The sequence below is a fragment of the Phocoena phocoena genome, chromosome 11 (assembly GCF_963924675.1).
Source record: "Phocoena phocoena chromosome 11, mPhoPho1.1, whole genome shotgun sequence".
Taxonomy (NCBI): domain Eukaryota; kingdom Metazoa; phylum Chordata; class Mammalia; order Artiodactyla; family Phocoenidae; genus Phocoena; species Phocoena phocoena.
This window is the reverse complement of record NC_089229.1, coordinates 100457671-100476891: the sequence shown is the minus strand read 5'-3', so window position 1 is coordinate 100476891 and position 19221 is coordinate 100457671. Positions and strand designations below refer to the sequence as shown.

The 19221-nt window shown below is 50.2% G+C and overlaps 1 protein-coding gene across 2 annotated transcripts in view; it reads right to left on the bottom strand.

Annotated features, from left to right (window-relative positions):
* The window catches only part of ERC1 (ELKS/RAB6-interacting/CAST family member 1), a 357838-nt gene that overhangs the window by 1030 nt on the left and 337587 nt on the right, over positions 1–19221 (bottom strand). The window lies entirely within an intron of this gene.

Below are 19221 nucleotides of genomic sequence, written 5' to 3'. Positions count from 1 at the left end.
GACTGAGCCAAAGAGAGACACGTCTAGTCCTCTGTTTGCTTACAAGTATATTTCCTATTGTTTTAAACACTCTCGAGGCGCCGAACCAGCATGTACCGAGGGCCTACTATGTGCTAGGTGCTGAAAGATGAACGGATCTGCACGTACACAGACGATTATGACCCAGCAGGGAAAGGGCCATGACCGAGGCCTGAACACGCTTCGGGGGAGACAGGAGGATGTCCGCTTCACCCTGGAGGAATCCGAGATGTTCCCGAACAGGAGTGTGTCCAGGAGATCAGAGACAGAAGAGGCAGTCGAGCAATAAAGCAAGTGCAGACGCACAGAGCCACCTCGGGAGAGCGAGCCTCCCCTGCAGCTGAAGCATCCGGTAGGCGGCTGGGTGCAGAACGACAGAGGTGAAGCTGAAGGGCCATACTGGGGCCAGACAGCATACACAGAGCTGTGGGGTTCAGATTTCATCTGGTTAGAACAACAAGGACGACAACAACAGCAGCAAGTCCGAGACCTTTAAGACAGCAGAGTGACGCGATCACCTTCATTTTCTCAGAAGACTCTGGGAAGATAAAGCACGTCAGCCTGAGTGGAAGGAGGGACATGTCGAGGGAGGTTACTGTCACGAGCCCGGGTAGAGTGAAGCAGGACTAAACCTAAGGTGGGCCCAGGAACAGAGGGGGACCAAGTGGGTGGGAGATTCTCCAAAGGCAGGACTGGCAGGAGGCAGGGTTATGTGAGAGAGAACAGAGAGTCAGAGAAATAAGACTGAAAATACAGGAGGCAGAGCAGGTTTTAGGAGAGGAAGTAAATTAAAAATTGAGTTTAGGGGCTTCCCTGGGGGCGCTGGTTCGAGTCCTGGTCCGGGAAGATCCCACATGCTGCGTAGCAACTAAGCCCGTGAGCCACAACTACTGAGCCCGTGAGCCACAATTGCTGAAGCCCACGCACCTAGAGCCCGTGCTCTGCAACAAAAGAAGCCACCGCAGTGAGAAGCCCGCACACCGCAACAAAGAGTAGCCCCCGCCCGCTGCAACTAGAGAAAGCCCACACGCAGCAACGAAGACCCAATGCAGCCAAAACTAAAAAAAAAAAAAAAATATATATATATATATATATATATATATATAAATGAGATATTCATATAAAGTACAGTACAATGCCAGACACACAGAAAATGCTTGGGAAATGTTAGATGTTGTTGTCATTATTGTTACCGTTGTTTTTATTAAACAGATAAGATTACCCAGAAAAGAGCATGTAGATTAAAATGCAAAAAGAATCCAAGTTTCAATTACACTGTTGACAGAACCTAGATGCTCTGAGCCAAGAATGACTAGGCTGCTTTTTCAAACATCAATATAGCAAAGAGCTGGGAACAGATTTGGCAATCTTCTTTCTGCTAAACGTTGCTAAAAGACCAGGACGTGCAAGGGCCAGATTCAGACCACACGACATCTTGGTGTACCTCAAGCTCCGGCTGCATCATATGAATAAGAGTCTCTGAAACGGGGAAAACCAGAGAGGCAAGGGGCCTCGTGAACACGGCCGCGTAGGCCGTAACCCAGAGATACTGCTCGGTGAAAATGCTGCAGCTCTCAGGTCTCTTCAACCAGCTGAAGTAAGTGAGGAGGGTATGAGGTTGTACTGCTTCAGTTTCTTACCTTAATCCTTCCCAGGAATTCTCTGGACAACTCTGGTTTATGTTCTGAGCCAGGAATCTTCACGAGTCATGTAGCTATTGCCCATGAAATATTTTTTTATTCTAATCTGGGTTCTGTTAAGTTGATAGTCATGGAGTTCCTAATGAGTGTATTTTAGGTTAACAACAGTTTTTCAAGGCTTTGAGTTTTCTGATTTAAAAAGTATTACACATGCATTGTAGAAAATTTAGAAAAAAAAGGCACCCCCCCAAAATCACCTATAATATTAGCATCAGGAGATAACCACTTCTATATATAGTCATATATTCCTTGAGACTTTATTATACATACATGTAATTTTAGAAACAAAGTGGCAATGATATTATATCGACTCTATATAAGCTGATTTTGTTTTCACCTAAAAATATACTCTAAATACATTTCCAAACCAAATCCCAAAGGCTCTTTTTGAACCTTGGTAACTGATTCTACAATTTATTCTCAAGTGTAAATATATAGAAAGAGCCAAGAAAACATTTTAAAGGAAGGAAAATGGTGCAGGACTTGCCCTACCAGATTATAAAACAGTATAAAAGCGCACTAACTAGATAGAGCATTGTATTGATACAATTAGATCAGTGGGATTTAGAATATGATCAAGATGCATTTGAAACCAATGAATTGTATTAGGAAAACTGGGCCCAGCTGTGGTTAGATTCCTACTCATGTCATACATAAACATAAATTTAAAACTGGCTGAAGATCTAAATTTAAAAATTATACTGGGGCTTCGCTGGTGGCACAGTGGTTAAGGATCCGCCTGCCAATGCAGGGGACACGGGTTCGAGCCCCGGTCCAGGAAGATCCTACATGCCGCAGAGCAACTAAGCCCGTGCGCCACAACTACTGAGCCTGCGCTCTAGAGCCCACGAGCCACAACTACTGAGCCCACGCGCCACAACTACTGAGCCCACACGCCTACGGCCCGTGCTCTGCAACAAGAGAAGACACCGCAACGAGAAACCCACGCACCACAACGAAGAGTAGGCCCCGCTCACCGCAACTGGAGACAGCCCGCGCGCAGAAACGAAGACCCAGCGCAGCCAAAAATAAATACATAAATAAATAAAATAGATTTATATAAAAAATAGAAATGTAAAAACATTCATTCAAAAAGTATTGATTGATTCGCCCATGAAAAGGAAGGCAGTTCTGATACATGCTACAACATGAACCATGAACACATTATCTGGACTGAAAGAAGACAGTCACAGAAGACCACACTGTGCGACTCCATTTTTATGAAATGTCCAGACAAGGCAAATCCAGAGTTAGAAGGCGGATCAGTGGTTGCCCAGGGCTGGGGTGGGACGGGGTGATCAGAGGGAATGATGAAAATGTTAGAAAGCTGATTGTGGTAATGGTCGCACAATTCTGAGAACACACTAACCCTATTACGTTGTACGCTGTAAACGGGTGGATTGTATGATGTGTGAATGATACCTCAAAAACACTGTAAAAGCACACTGCCTGAGTCCTGCATGCAAAGTGCTGTAAAGGCCACAGAGAGGAATGAATGAGCGCTACAGCCTTCAGCTTGGGTAGAAAGGGGAGTTGGCAGTAGATGTTAGAAGACAGAAAAAAGGGTCATTCCAAACAGACAAACAGTAAGAGCTGACCAGGCACGGAGGAGGAGATGCGCTTGGCTGGTCCCCGAGGTTTGGGTCTCTGCAGAAGCAACACCAGGTGTCCCCAGGCCGGCCAGGCCCAGGCACTGCCCCCAGGACCCCCCAGGCCACTCCACGCTCTCAGTGAGGTGAGCACCTCTTTACCAGAACAGCGGAGACAAACTGGCGTAAGTTAAGAGAACGATGGCAGGTACAGCTAAGACGCAGGGTTAGAGGAAATAAACAGGAGACCTGGAGGAGCGGAGACCGAGAGCGGGAATGTGATTACGACCCACAAACATAAGGGGTTAAGCAGAAGTGGGAAGGGTGACGGCACTGGAGGAGGACGCAGAGCCAGGAGTGATGGAAGAAGACCAGGGGAAAAAAGCAGAGGTCGACCATAAGGCTATGGTTTTTCCAACATCTAATGAATGGTCTGCCTGGGAAAAGGTGTTTAAACACAGAGAGGGTCAGAAGAATCAAAAGTTTAGAGAAGGCAGTGTTCCTTCATTGGTGGGAGCTGCTCTCCATCCCGCAGGCCTTCCTGTCTCCAGGGGTTACGGCTGGTTTGCACTTTATCTGGAAGCAGCATTAAACGTGGGCACGGCTGAGCAGGGAGAGACTTCACTGGCACTTGATCCATTATATGCTAACATTTCCTGTCTTGAAAAGAACTCTCAAAGATCAGCCTTTCTTGTGAAACTGGAATTACTTTTTAAAGGAGGATTTTTGTTTTGACTTTGAAATGCAAAGCTTTAGTCACCCTGAAGTCCGAGGGGCACAGAATGTGTCGGGAACATGTGGTTAAACCTTCAGACCACTTAGGAAAGAAAGGCAATGTGAAGAAACCAAAGGAGCAGCTCTGGACAGCTGTATTATACAGCACAGGTGAGAAAACAAATCTTGAGATGGATTAGTACCTCCTGATTTTAAAATGTTTCATTAGCGTGCATAGCGCGTGTAAAAACGGAAGCTTCTGCGTGGTTTCAGACGTGGCAGGTCCCATGGATGAACTGGGAAAGGTATATTCCGGCTTCTGAAACTTAATTTCTCAGATTTCACTCAAGATATTCCTGTCCCCACCCCTGCTCCCACCCTCAGGTCTGCCTATCCATCCCTCACCCCCGCCCCCCCCACCCCCCGCAAAGAAAGGGCCCCTTGGACTTCACACCAGGAAGGAATTTCCCAAAATGCACACACATGTGATATTTGGGATTTAATGAAAATGCTTATTACATCTTAGCCACAATGAATTATATCCTTCTCTGTCCCTCTTCCCTTCCTTGTTAAAGCTACAAATCCAAATTTGGTGGATATAAATATGACTGAGTAATCCAACGAGACCTTCCATATCCTACTGTCTGCTTTCTAATACTGGCAGGCCAGTTCCACCACCGCAAGTACTACCGTGAAAAACACTGTCTTCTTGTTTACTTTCTTAAAAACATTATAATTACACATAGCACGTAGGTTTACACAATCTCCTTGCTAGATACAGAGATGCAATTTTCCCTGTGTGTATTGAAAGCTTTGCATCTAAAGACAAACAACCACAACCCTAAAAACATCTCCAAGTAAATTAATTTCCACTAAACTTCAAAACAAACTTGTCCCCACGAATCCCGCAAGCTCCTTCTGTAACGTAAGCATTAAACTCCATACCTCAGCATCTCCGTTTCCTCCATATATAGAATATCTAACACAAAACCTTCCTCAAGTGTCTTGGGCCTCTTTCCATTCAACCTTAAGTGAACTGAGATGCTCTGGAGGAAGGGACTCTTGTAGTAAGAGATGTACAAGTATGTGCCTCCAGTAGAGAAAACAGAATACAGGTTCTGCTAAAAGAAACAGGGGCTTGGACATGTGGGTCAGGATGACCGGGAGGGCAGCGTCCTGCACGTGGGCCTGCTGCAGTCAGTGGCAAAGGGCACGGCTCAGGACGGCTCCCGGTGCCAGCAGCCGCGAGCCTGAGGACTCATTACTACGGTAACGCAGGCCTGACACAGCCTACCTCAAAACGACCCCGCAACACTGCTGTTCTTCCTCCTTCTCCAGGCTACCCTGACCACCTCCCACGTCTTTGTGTCGTCAACCAACTCTGTTTCCAACCTCTGCGCTCCCCGATCTTCGACCACAGCCTCAGAGGTCACTCTCACCCCAAACTTTCTGAGTCTGCATCTCACAGGCTAGACCAATTTTCCTTTCTTTCACCATCAAACATCTAAAAGAACAGTCTACATTTGCTACCTCTGTTTCTCATTTCCCTCCTTAACATCTCAGAATTTAGTTTTTGCCATTTCACCAAAACTGCTCTCTCCAAAGTCTGCTAAACTAAGACTTCTAGGCTGAAAACCACACGACATTATTTGGAGAAGTAACACAGCTCTTAAATGGAGGGAGACGTGATGACAGATTGGAAGACTCAGTATCGTAAAAGTGTTAGTTCTGCCCAAACTACCCATGGATTCAGCGTAATTCAAATCACAACCGCGGCAGGTGTGTGTGTGTGTAACTGACACGCTGACTCAGAGTGTGAGAGGAAATGCAGAGCCCAGAGCAGCCCGAGCGATCCTGGAGAACGATCGTGGAGAAATCTTGCTACAACACAAAGCTCCCGTTATTAACACAGCTTGCGACTGGTACAAGAACAGACACAGAGACCACGGGAACAGAACAGAGTATCCAGAGAACGAGCCCAGTCCTGGGAGTAACCCGAACGTCCATCAACAACCGAACGATAAACTGTGGATATTTACGCAGTGGAGCGTCAGCGGTGAGAAGGGATGAACCACACCCACGCACCACGTGGTGCTGAGCGGAAGCCGGACAGCAGAGCTCAGGCTGGGTGATTCTGGGCATATAAAGCTTAGAAACGGGCAAAACCAGCCTGCGGTGCTGCAGGCGGGCTGCTCTGGGAGGCTGCAGTTGTGGCCGGAAAGCAGCTCTGCCTCTCGTGCCCGGTGCTCGTTCCACGGGCGTGTAAACTCACAGGCTTGTACACATATGACTCACGTAGTATGCTGTGTAGGTGTCACACCTCCAAACCTAAGACTCCAAACCAAACCGAACCTCAGGGATCCCCTAACAGCACAAACTGCCGGTCGCTGGTCTTCGTCCAACACAAGCCCCCCTGGACACTTGGCCCTGGGGACACCTGCTCCGGACTCTCCCTCCCGGGCCTCCTGGCTCTCCTCTACCTGTCTGTTAGTCCATCTGTGTGTTTCTTCCCTGTCCTGCGGCTGTTCCTCCCCTTTCTGCTTCCTGCCCGACACGCAGGGGTTCCCTGAGGCCTACGGAGACTGTCCTCTGTTGCCTTGGGTCACCCTGTCCATCCTCGCTCCATGAAGTTCAATAATCATAGCAACTAACCTACTGGACATGGATCCCGGCCGGGTCTGCTCTACGTGCTTTAGTGAACCAGCACATTTAATCTACTTTCTTTGCCAGCTTAATCATTTCTTTTCAGGTGGGTTTTGTAAGACTTTTTTATTTAGCAGAGAACTGTACACATATACAAAACAAAACAGTATAATAACCCTCATATGACCCAAATTTAACCATTTTCAAGGTATGTATAATTGTAGCTCCCTTCTTTCTCCCGAGCTTCAGACTAACATTCAAATGCCTGATAAACACTTTTCTGTGAATGTTTCACTTATACGTCAATGCATAGTGTTCATACTGTTTAATAAACTGTTCTTTTCACTTAATAATGACTAAAAATAGTTTTTCATGTGATTAAGTCTTCTTCTAAAACCTAATTTTTAAACGGGCTGCATTGTAATCCTTTTTTTTTTTTTTTTGTGGTACGCAGACCTCTCACTGCTGTGGCCTCTCCCGTTGCGGAGCACAGGCTCCGGACGCGCAGGCTCAGCGGCCATGGCTCACGGGCCCAGCCGCTCCGTGGCATGTGGGATCTTCCCGGACCGGGGCACGAACCCGCGTCCCCTGCATCGGCAGGCGGACTCCCAACCACTGCGCCACCAGGGAACCCCACTGTAATCCTTTTAATGGATGTATTATAATTTATTTAACTAATTTGTGGTGAAGCCAAAAATAGAGGCAAAACATTTAAAAATATATTTATTGGCCCTTTCGTCTTCTGTGAAATTCCTGTTAACGCCCTTTCCAGGCCATGTTTCTTTCGGTTTAGTTTCTTCCTTGCTGATCTCCTGGTCACAGCCCTAACACAGGCTCTCATATCTCAGCATCTTTTGCTTATTGCAATAGCTTCACAGTCATTTCAACCTTGGTCTGTAGGAGTAATCTTTCTAAAACAGGTTGGATTAGGTCCACTCCTCTTCCAAGATCTTAAGTGATTTCCTACCTACAACAGAGTCCGATCTCTTTGGCATGGCAGCCACCCTCCGGCCCCATCCTACTTTTCCAGTTTCATCTCCTGGTATGTCCGTGCCACCCTCTGCCTTTGCTTTCACTCTGATGAGGTTCCCTCACCCTGGGGTGTGGACAATCTTACCTCCTACACCTCCCTCTTCCCCATCTAACTTATTCTTCCTGGTGGAGATCATTCGCCCCTTTTGTCTGTGGAGACATCCCTTTTCAGAGGTGAACACTGCTGAAGTATTCATTTTGTCTCCTGTTTCAAGAGTTCGCTACATGTTCAATTCCCCAACTCTTCAGCAAGCTCCTCGATGCATTCTTTTTTACGTACCAAGGCTGCCTAGCAGAACAACCTGCACATAGCAGACAATCGGAAAACAGCTGGAGAATGAACTAAAGGAAAAGATGCTAATCCTGGGGGAGAACATCCATAACTTTCCCAAGAGCTTTTTAAGATAAATCTGAAGCATCTCCAAATCAAGGCTGTCTGATGGTGCAGGCCTTGTAGCAGGACACCTCAGCTATCCGTGCTAACACCCACGTTGCTAAAGTTCTCAAAAGACAGAAGGTGGCACGAGCACAGGATGCCGAGGTGGCCCCTGGCAGGAACCTTCTGGCTTCGTCTGCCGGATGCTACGATGACGCATTCTGTTCTTAGTAGCTATTCCAGCCCTCAGAGCAGTAATACGATTTCTAGACGGACTCCAGGCAAGAATCGCAAATGCAACAGCAACCCAATCTGGATGCTCAAAGCAGCACACATGGGGAGGGTGTGTGGCAGAAAGGCAGGGGGGAGCATGTCAGCCTCCACTGCTGCCCAGGGAAGAAGGCATTTCAGAGAGGACACCTCACAACCTCCGCACTCCAGAAAAACACGTCACGAAAGGCTGACTGTGAGAGAGACCACTCCAGCTCCCTTCCTGCTTCCCACGTCAGGACAGCTGTCAGAGAGCAGAGTTGACAGTGGAAGGCTGAGCCGGACACAGCTGGGCGGGACGGAGGGTCAGAGGTACAGCGGAGGACGGGCTGGCAGACCTGAAACTGCCCAGAACATCCACCGCCAGCACAAGTCAGGGTTTCAGGGCAGGGGCGGCCTCTCTCCACAGCCGAGTCAAGGCCCAGGGAGAGCGGACAGAAACCCGTGAAACAGGGAAGGCTTAAAAGAGAGAAAAAGCCTTATTTCAAGGCAAATAGTTCTATTCACAGACACCGGGTGAGGTGAGTGAGGAGGACGGAGGGATGGGTTTAAAGGAGGGATGGTTACAAGGAACCTGACTGAACAGATCCAGTCGTGCTTGGTAGTGACACAGATTAATTCGCTTCTGCAGCTGGTATGGTGGTGGGTGGGGAATTACACGACAGATGCTCAGTTTGGTTTAATCAGACAAGAATCTCAACTTGAAGTTTTTGACAGCTAGGTCCCAGGATGCAGAGGCCATGAGGTCTGAGCTGTAAATGGACATGATGACTGGAGCCTTCCAGAAGTGACAGTGAAGCCAAAGTGATCCTCCGGTCCTGGCCGGATCCGGGCTACAGTCCCCAGCCCCAGTTAGCAGGTTGCTTAACTACATGTACCCAGGAGATATGAGGACACGAAATACCCCGAGTTTGGATTTTCGAACAGCTAGAATAAATTGCAATGTATTTTGCCATAATTATCTGCTGAATAAAACATAAAACTTACATGGTCAGAGGGACCTGACAGCACGGTGGATATCTCATGCCCAGGCAGTAAATATTTCATTGACTTTTCTACCGGAATTGGGTCACTTTTGCTCTGCAGAATCCCTCTAGCATTTAGTAACAGGGAAAATGAAAGTTGCCCTTGAAAAACTCCAAGGCCCTCCCTTCCTTGTGTTTCAAGTCCGAGCTTGCAGCTGGAATCTCCCAGTTTCCTCCCCAAGGTCTCCCCCCGCCCCCAGCTGCCTACTGTTAAGAGTCGGAAGCAGCTGCCACCCTGCCCGGACTCTGCAAGACGACCGGATGCGGTGGTGGCTGTGAAGTTGCTGCTGGGCCTTCCCCTCCCCGTTCCCTGCCTTGCAATGAACCCCTCTGCCCGGCAGGGTCTGGATTTGTCTTCCTAAAGAGGGAAACACTGTTGTTGCTTAGGCCAAAAGTAAACAAGGTGCCATTGCTCCTCCATGTCGAATCTGGAACAAAACGATGCAGTAAAAACCAGAGTCCGTTCCACCAAGGGGATCCACAGTCAGTTCCACTGATGGCAACAGGCCTCTGCATGGCCATCTCCTCAAGATTCAATTGGCGAAGTAAAGGAACTTCCTCCTCTCCTTCCCTCACCTCACGACAGGTAGCAAGGTAGGAGCAACGCCCCGGCACTAAGGCCTCCGAAAGCATGAAAATCATAAATGACTTCCCAGTAACGCCAAGAGCACGTTAAGCCTGGCACGTAGCGGGTGCTCCCTAAACAGTTACTGAATGAATGCTTGCCATGTGCCTTAGGGGAGCTAGAGTTTTCAATGGTTAAAAACTAAACAAAGACGAAAACAAACCAAGAGCTTCTCTGCTTCCCGGCTGCGGCACTGGAAGTCCTGCAGTGTGGTACTGGCCACCCCCTAGCCCCGAAGGAAATAAGGCTGAGGGGTTCTTCGTGACTCTGTACTAGTACAAAGCACACGATTTAGTTTCTACACGAAACCCCTGCCCTACAAAGTATCAAACAGCAGAACTACCAGACCTAAAAGCAGGCCGATTCCAAAACTGAGAACCAAAAGCCTAGAAGGGAGCTAACAGAACCCGCAGTTCAACTCTCCAACCCTAAAGTGAGGCGAGGTGACGGGCCTGGTGCAGGCTAGGCTGATGGAGCGGGCACCCCAGGAAACCGGGGGCTCGTCCTTCACGCCCTGCCAGCAAGCGGCCAGGGACCAAACTGCTGTCTCCAGACGCACAAGTGCTCCGGAGAGAAAAAGAGGACATCGCTCCTGCCTCAGAGGCAAGTTTTACAAGAAAGCTGGTCTTGCTGGCTAACCACCGGACCTCTTAGAGTCGGCATGTCACTGCTGCTTGTCATCTTTTGAAGGTTAGTGTCAGTCACGGTTTTGTGAGAGTCAACAACCTGGAGTCAAGCGACCCAGGCGAACTGGGGTCAATGGATCTAGGGACCAAAACACAGGTTGCCAACACCTGGATACAGCAGGAGCTGGAGCCAGGCACAGTGATGCCACAGTCCAGGTTTAGACAGTTATCTGTACATAAACCAGCACAAACTTTTGCTTGCTGATAATTCTGTTTTGTACTTGCAGGTGTCACTAACGTACTGTCTCAATTTCTAACCTACTTAGGTCTAGACACTTCTAAAATGCTGGATGCGTTCCTGCCTGAAGTATTCTTCCCTGGCTGAGATAATCTGAGCTCTTCTTTGTGATATTCAACCTCCCAGGTTACTCTCTTTCCAGAAAGGTTCTGTCTTGATATAGGTGTTATACCTTCTCTGAACGAGTTAGGGAAGGGAGTGAACAGAGGAGGAGACAGAAGACATGGCTACAAAAGATAAAAGTGGGAAGAGACCACCCCCCCCCCAAACCCAGTAGGAGGTTTACATTGGGCTGATTGGCCTCCTATACATTAAATTTCAAGAATCAAGAGAATGGTGGGGGGGGGGGGAAGAAGAATGGGGAATCCTCTCTTGTGTAAAAACCTTGCAGAACACCAAAGGAATCTGATGTATCATCCCGTTCAAACAACAAACCAGTTGTGACTACAGTTGATAACACGGTGTTGTGTAACTGAAATTTGCTAAGTGGAACTTTAAGAAAGGTAAAAGTAACGTGAGATGGTCAATGTGTTAATTAACGTGACGAGGGGAATCCTTTCACAATGTATACGTATAGCAATCATCACACTGTCCACTTTGAACATCTTACAATTTTATCTGTCAGTCGTATCCCAATAAAGCCAAAAGGAGCAAGCCAGGTACCCACGTGGGTGGGGCGTTTAGATGCAGTGCGTCCTGAGGCAGAGACGGACCACTCCCCAGTCCAGACTTGCTGGGACAGCACTGGAGGCTGGAGAAAGTACGGAGGTTAAATGGGGAAGCAGAATTCCTGCCACGCAGAATTTTCATTGGTAACACCTCACACCGCCTCTTACAAACCCGTTAACTGACGTGAGTAGAGACATTCACTTTAAGAGCCTGTAGTTATCCACACGGGGAAGAATGTCCCTCTCTGTCAAAGGGACCATCGGAGCAGCAGCAGGGTTCTGAGAGTCTCGGACACGGCCAGGCCAGGCCAGGCCAGCCAGGCCAGCATGTTTGGTTTGGCTTTCAGAAACGAAATGTGTCAAATGGAGAGGATCAAAACCAGAAAACAAACCACCCAGACAACTAAGAAACCTAATGCTGAAGCCGTCAGGACGACAAGAACAAGGCTCTGCTGTAGCTGAGATTTCCGCGCTAAACCAGCACACAGCGAATCCACGCCTGTGAATCACTGTGGCTGAGCAGGTCCACAGAGGGAAGCGGCCTCCACTGCAGGGGACGTGCTCAGTGCACATTCCACGTCCAGCACGCGGCACCCGATTCTAGGGCCAGCGTGACGGGGAGAGACTGGCAAGGCTCCCTCGGGGAACCATGGATCTTGTTTTTGCTTTCTTTTTAGGGCCAACCTGACGTTCCCTGGGTGGTGTCTCCCAACTCCCTGGTGAGATGACAAAATGACTTTTACAAGCTCCTGGCCCCGCAGTTCAGAAGGGCCACGGAAGGGGTGCCACTACCTCCTAAGGCTCTGGGGCCGTGTGGGCTGTTCTGAGTGACCCCTGGGTACACATGACCATCGTCTGGAGGACCATGAACGGTGATGGGGTGGGCACAACGCGAGGACAGGCACCTGTGCTGAGGTGGAGAAGGCTGGTGGGGTGGGGCCTGGACGGTTACTCACTTTGCGTGCTACAGGGAAGAGGATGTGATTTGAAAGCTCCTGGGCAAAGCTGGATTGGAAAGAAAAATATTCCCTCGGCCCCTAAAGCTCGGGACTTCTGCAGTCGTGTTTCCTTCGGTGAAGAAGGGTGAGAGGAGAGACCCAGGGACCGTCCAGTCCCGTCTGGCTCAGCGGATGCTCAAGGCGCAGTACACGGGGAGCACAGTCGCGAAGCCACGGTGCTGCAGGGCCCGAGCGTCCTCCCACAGCGTGGTTTCCACGCGGCGGGAGTGGCCGTGGTGAGAAGGGAAGTGCACAGCACTCCCGGGAGGCTTCTCCCAGCCCCTGCAGAGGGGGGTCCCCGAGCTTCGCGAAGCAGCAGCTGGAGAGGGAGGCGGGCTCAACCTTCAGCAGCGGCCCAGTGAGCAAGGATGCTCTGCGCGGGTAAGAGGAGACGGGGGTGACGGGGTGGGGCGCGGACCGCCCCTGGCACACGGCCCGGCGGCCCCTGCGTGCGGCTCTCCGGCCACCCCGCGGCCCGTGTCACCAGACAGGACACAGCTCAGGAGCCGACCGCGCAGGGAGCAGGCCGGGGCTGGCAAAGCCACAGCCCCGAGAGAGGCTAAAGAAATCTCCGGACAGGCATTTTAATGACCTCCTACTCACTCTCCTCCCCGAAGAAAGCCCCAGTACTTGGTCGGCAAACGGGGCCTGGGACAGACAGGCGTCCATCCCTCCACACACGCGGCCCGAGCCCGACGGCGACGCCCGGCAGCCCTTTAACGCGACCACCGAGAACACGCCTGTCTCGGGGGCGTCCTCTGACAGGCGGAGGGGTTTTTCTCCCCCGGGGACTACAGGGGGATGTGGTGGGGACAGGTCTGGGACGGAGAGAAACGTCCAGGCCCCATCTGGCCACTCGGCTTCATCTTCCCAGGCAAGTCCCGTCGTGCCCGCCTCAGCTCCCTCACGTGCAAAGTGCCAGGGGCAGGGGATGAGGCTGAGTAAATGCAGCTGCTCCTTACGGAACGACACGGGACCAGCTGAGCTCCCGAGGCCGGAGGGTCGGAAGGGTCTCCGCTCCTGGCTCCTTGTCTGGCTCTCATCACAGGACGCTCCAGAAAACCTGATACCCCGTCTTCTCGGTGACTCCCTGCCTTCCCACGAGGTGCATCCTGACGCCCACGTGTGCTAAACTTATCTTATGAGTAAGTATCTGTGGACTCAAATTTAGGCCAAACACTTGCAGAGGGCTGGTGTGGACTTCAGCCGTGCGACAGGCCGACATCAGCGAACCCTAAGGACGATGATGCTTTATCACCAGGCCCGGGTCACAGCGGAGACTAAGCTGGTTTTTAACGTGGCAGCGCTGTTCCCTTCTCAAGTCTCCTCTTCCCAGCCACTCACCGTTCCTATCATCCGTTCAGGAGCCCTGGGCAGGCTAACGTGGCAGACACCGTGCTACCCGCCCTGGAAACGCCTGCGTTTAAAAAGGTACTAACCTCGGAGAGATGCTTGATTCCAAGGAATAAACGGAACCAGTGGCCGTCAGGCGGGGCTCCATCAAACACCCCACCCCCTACCTTAAGCTGCCACCACAGCCTGCTTTTCTGTTAAGATGGCAGTAAGATCTCAGCGTTTAAGTTTGGCTGAGAGTTTCTATTAGAAAAAAAAACTTTTTTAGTTTGATAACATTAAAACCACTATTTATCTTTAAAAAGAACCCCATGAAAAATCCCGTCCGTCAAAACCTGATTTTTAGGGTGACTTGAGTATCTCTTCAATTTACGGCAAGATCTGTTATCTTCAGTGTTAAAATTACAGGCTCCCTTTCACCAGGAGCACACGCTAGGTGGGGCATTTTCTCTTGTGCCGAAGTGGTCTTCAAAAAAAAAGAGGTAGACCAAGCAGTAAGATAGCATTTATACGGTGCAGAAGAATGCCACTATCTTATCTCCAGAAAGTTCCTGATATCATTCGTTCACTAAGCAAGCATCTGCTTCCTACTTTATGCCTTTGTGTCTATTACACAGCTTTTAAAGAAAGGTCCAGTTTCTAAGTTGTGTCGCAGGGCACTCTGGACTGACATCACCAGCGGGCCCTACATCCCCACCTCCCCCCACCCGAGGGAGGATTCTGTAATTAGTGGATGTGAGCAAGGCTCTCCAGCACCCCCTGCCTCTTAATAGGCGGGCCCCTGTGATTTATGTGGAAGGCCCTTTCCAGAGCTTGCTTGGAAGTTGGTTGTTGGAAACACTGAAACAATTACTTAAGTGGTAGTTAGGGCCCCAGGAGGCCCCATGGGCTACTGGCCATAATGTTATGGGCTGAGTCATGTGCCCTCCCCCAACTCACATGTTGAAGCTCTCACCCCCAAACCTTAGAATGCAACTGTATTTGGAGAAGTGATTTAAAGTGGGTAAGTTCAGATAAGGCTGTTAGGGTGGGTCCCACTCCAATCTTACTGGTATCCTTGTGAAAAAGAGGAAACTTGGACACATACAGAGACGCCAGGGATGTACCTGCACGGAAGAAGGAAGATGTGAGGACACAGGAAGAAGGCGGCTGTCTGCAAGCCAAGGAGAGAGGCCTCGGGAGAAACCAACCCTGCTGACACCTTGATCTTGGACTTCTACCTTCTACCTTCTGTTGTTTAAGTTACCCAGTCTGTGGTACTTTGTTGTGGCGGCCTTACAAACTAATACAGTATTGTTGGTGAGCAGTGTCACCTAACCATCACAAAACCTAACCATCACTTGTAACATTTTATATATTGGAAGACGCCTTCTGCGTCCCAACTCCTGCATCAGAAACACATCTTCACTTGCCCCAGTGGCAAGTGAGTGTGGCCTGGTCCCATCTTTCCCACTTAGCACTAGAAGGGGTTCAGGGAGAAAAACCTCACTGATCCAGCCACCCTGATGTTCTTACAAGAGGTGCAGGAGAGTCGCTTAGAGGCTCAGCGAGTAATAGGGACAACAGTCAGAACAGCAGCAAGTGGGGACTGGGTCACTGGGAAGAGGGGACACCGGGAGGGAGGCTGTGGCAGTATTTCCCCCCTCTCTGGGGGAAGCAGCGCTTTAGGTCAGGGGGCACAGGCAGTCTAGTGGGGAACAGCAACACTGTCTGTAAACTGGGAGAGGGCTGTGGCCCAACACCTTTTCCTGTTTTGAAGGTCACACAGGATTCCCCTAAGAATTCTGCTGTACATACACACGGCCAGCGTGACAATGGAGCCTGGCACTGTGCAGGGGCACTGGGGCAGAGATGTGCCTGGGACCATGCTGGACGCTGCCCACTAGACGTTTAAGTGACTTCTGTTTCTAGACTGTCCCACCAAATCTTTGGTAAAGAATTAAATAGTGGTTTGAGGAAAGCTAAGGACAATTTATTTCAAAGCTCTGACTAGATGGGAAAACTGCCGTCTCCAAGGCTTCTCTGCTCCACGGGCTTCGGGGTGGCAGCGCCTGCCCCGGGCCAGTTTCTGGACGTTCGCAGGGGTAAATTTCCCTGCATTATCTCTGTGAGTCAGTGTGCTGGACTGGAGTTGTCAAGACTCATGAAAACTCCAAGATGGTGACTAGCTGCTCCTGTGGCAGCTCCGGGGAATCACAAGCGCTGACCTCCTCCTTCCGCGGGAATACTCTCAACACAAAGGAAAAACACAGGGCAGCTAAAAGATACTAAGAGCTCTGTAAATACAGAGCTTCATAATTTAAAAATGTTCCATATTCCCATTTCAGAGCTCTAAAGGGCCCAGTGCAAGCTCAAGCTAATGGAAACAAAGTCAAAGGTTCCTGCCCTCTTTGCTGCCAAGCTGAGGGCACAGGAGACCTGAATTCAGACTAGATGTTTCACGTTCTTTTTTTTTTTGCGGTACACGGGCCTCTTACTGTTGTGGCCTCTCCCGTTGCGGAGCACAGGCTCCGGACGCGCAGGCTCAGCGGCCATGGCTCACGGGCCCAGCCGCCCCGCGGCATGTGGGATCTTCCCGGACCGGGGCACGAACCCGTGTCCCCTGCATCGGCAGGCGGACTCTCAACCACTGCGACACCGGGGAAGCCCTCACGTGCATTTTTATTTAGCCCCGGCCCGCTGGGGGCAGAGGCCCTGGCGACGAGGATCGGGATGGGGAGGGAGAGACTGTGGACAAGAGAGAAACAGCAGAATCCCCTTCTCTGAGATAAGTGAAGGGAGGAGATGGTCTGGAGGGATCTTTCGTATCAAAACAGTTCTGGTCTAGCTGAGTCTCTTAATGCAGTATTGTCTCTCCACAAACAAGGTGACAGCGCCTTCAGCACCAGGCCTTTAAGTTAGCCCCTGTTTAGGTGTGTCCTTTCCTGTGTCCACCATTCAGCTGCCCTCAGGTCGGGAGCGATTTGCAAAGAAGGATTAGTGTCTGTGTCATTTCTACTGTGTGAGCGAGGTCCTCACCTCCTCTACATTCAAATCCTCTCTTCCTCTTCCTCCCCGCAACCCTGTTTTAGGGGATTTTACCAGAAGTCAGGCAGCAGGCTCAGGGTCTCAGGGCCCAAGCCAGCAGCTGGCCAGGCCCTGTCCTCTCTTGTGGGGTCTCCCAGCGCTTCTACCTCTTTTTTTTTTTCCTTTTTAGAACAATCTCTTCTCTGCCAGATTTTCAACGTCCAGCTGGCAAGATCCTCTGCTCTTTGCATGAAAAGGTTAATGGAAGCTGTCAGGAGGGGAGAGTGCCAGACCATGAGAGCAGAGGGGAGAGGAAGAGTGAGGCTGCCCCACAGGGTTTTCTCATAAACGTGAGACAGACAGACAGACAGACAGACACACACACACACACACACACACACACACACTCCGTCCCCAAGCCCAGTCAGGCACAGACCCCGCCTGTCCTCAGGGCCTGGAGCTCTTGCTGCTGGATCGCTGGTCGCCTCGCTCAGCCTCTCATGCTCCGCCACCCTCAGTCTTTTTGGACAAGAGTTCAACGTCGGAGCCGAGGAAACAGTGCAAACAGCGCAAAGAGAAGAAAACCAGATCAGAAACATGCAGGCTGGGAACCAAGACAGAATTTGCTGCCCACAAAGAACCCATTCTTCTCTTTTCTCTCTCTCTTGTTTTCTCTCCCCGTTGCCCCCAAAAGCTCCCATGTCCACGTGGCCCGCTTGGGGGCTACAACGATCTGTGCAGATGCATTCACGAGAGAAGAGTGTCACGTCATGACTGATGACCCACGAGCTCCCGGAGTGAGGGTCCAGTGCCACCCCGGCGTCAACCATCCCAGACTCACCGCCCTGAAGAGGGGACAAGCCAAGCAGCCACTGATCAAAATCGAGAAAACAAAGGGAAGACGGGCTCCGAGGAGACGACGAGGTCCGAGCCAAGTTGTGCAACGATACTTCCCTGAAGGTCAAAACTGGACTGGGTGCTGGGAAAGGGGCTGGAGTCCACAGCCGTGACCCGCGGAGCGAGCTGGCCAGTGAGGGCTCGTTCCAGCGTAGTCGGCCGTCAGGGGGCTGGCATTCGTGGTGGAAAAAGGACGTGTGCTCCAGGGAGAGATTCCACTTTCAGCTTTTCAGCAGAATCTGCCTATCAGTCGAACTGCTTCAAAAAGTTCGAGGGCTTCCCTGGTGGCGCAGTGGTTGAGAGTCCGCCTGCCGATGCAGGGGACGCGGGTTCGTGCCCCGGTCCGGGAAGATCCCACATGCCGCGGAGCGGCTGGGCCCGTGAGCCATGGCCGCTGAGCCTGTGCGTCCGGAGCCTGTGCTCCGCAGCGGGAGAGGCCACAGCAGCGAGAGGCCCGCATACCGCAAAAAAACAAAAAACAAAAAAGTTCGAGAGGAGACTGGAAATGGGCTGTGACTTTTCTGTTTTTGTTTTGAATTAAACTATCATTGACATACAGCAAGATGCACAGATCTCTGTACATCAGAGTGTACAACTTGATGAATTCTGATCAATATATACAGCCACATGACCGTCTCACCAACCGAAACACAGAACATTTCCATCGTCCCAGAGAGATTCCTGGGACCCCTTTCAGTCGATTCCCGCAGGCGTCCAGTGCTCTAGTTTCCATCACCACAGATGAGTTCTTCCTGCTCTGGAAATGCCTTACAAAGGGAATCAGACATTAATCAGATATTCCGTTGCATCGGGCTTCTTTTGCTTCACAGTGTTTTGGAGATTCATTCATAAAGCTGCTTGTATTAGCAGTTCGTTCCTTTGTCTTGCTGAGCAGTACGCCATTATACACGATAATTTAAGAAAACCTCTTCTGTTAATGAACATTTGGGTTGCTTCCAGTTTGGTGCTTTCGCGAATAAAGCTGCTCTGAACGATTTTGTACACATCTTTTTGTGGACGTGTTTTCATTTTTCTTGAGTAAATGAGGAAGAGTGGGATTGTTGGGTTACAGGACAGGTGTGTATCTAATTTAACAAGAAAACGCCTAACAGCTTTTCAAAGCCTTGGACCATCCTCCCCACTGCACGTAGAGCTCCAGCTGCTCCACACCCTCGTGGACATTTGGTGAACGTGTAAAATTCACATTTGGTGAATTTTAGCCATTTTCTTGGAATTGCCCTGCTATCTCACTGTGGCTTTCGTTTATGTGAGCACTGTTTTCGTGTGCTTGGTTTGTGTATTTTCTCTTGTGAACTGTCTGGTTCAAGTCTTCTGCCCGTTTTAAAATTATGTTGTTTTGTCTTTTTGTTTCTGATTTTAAAA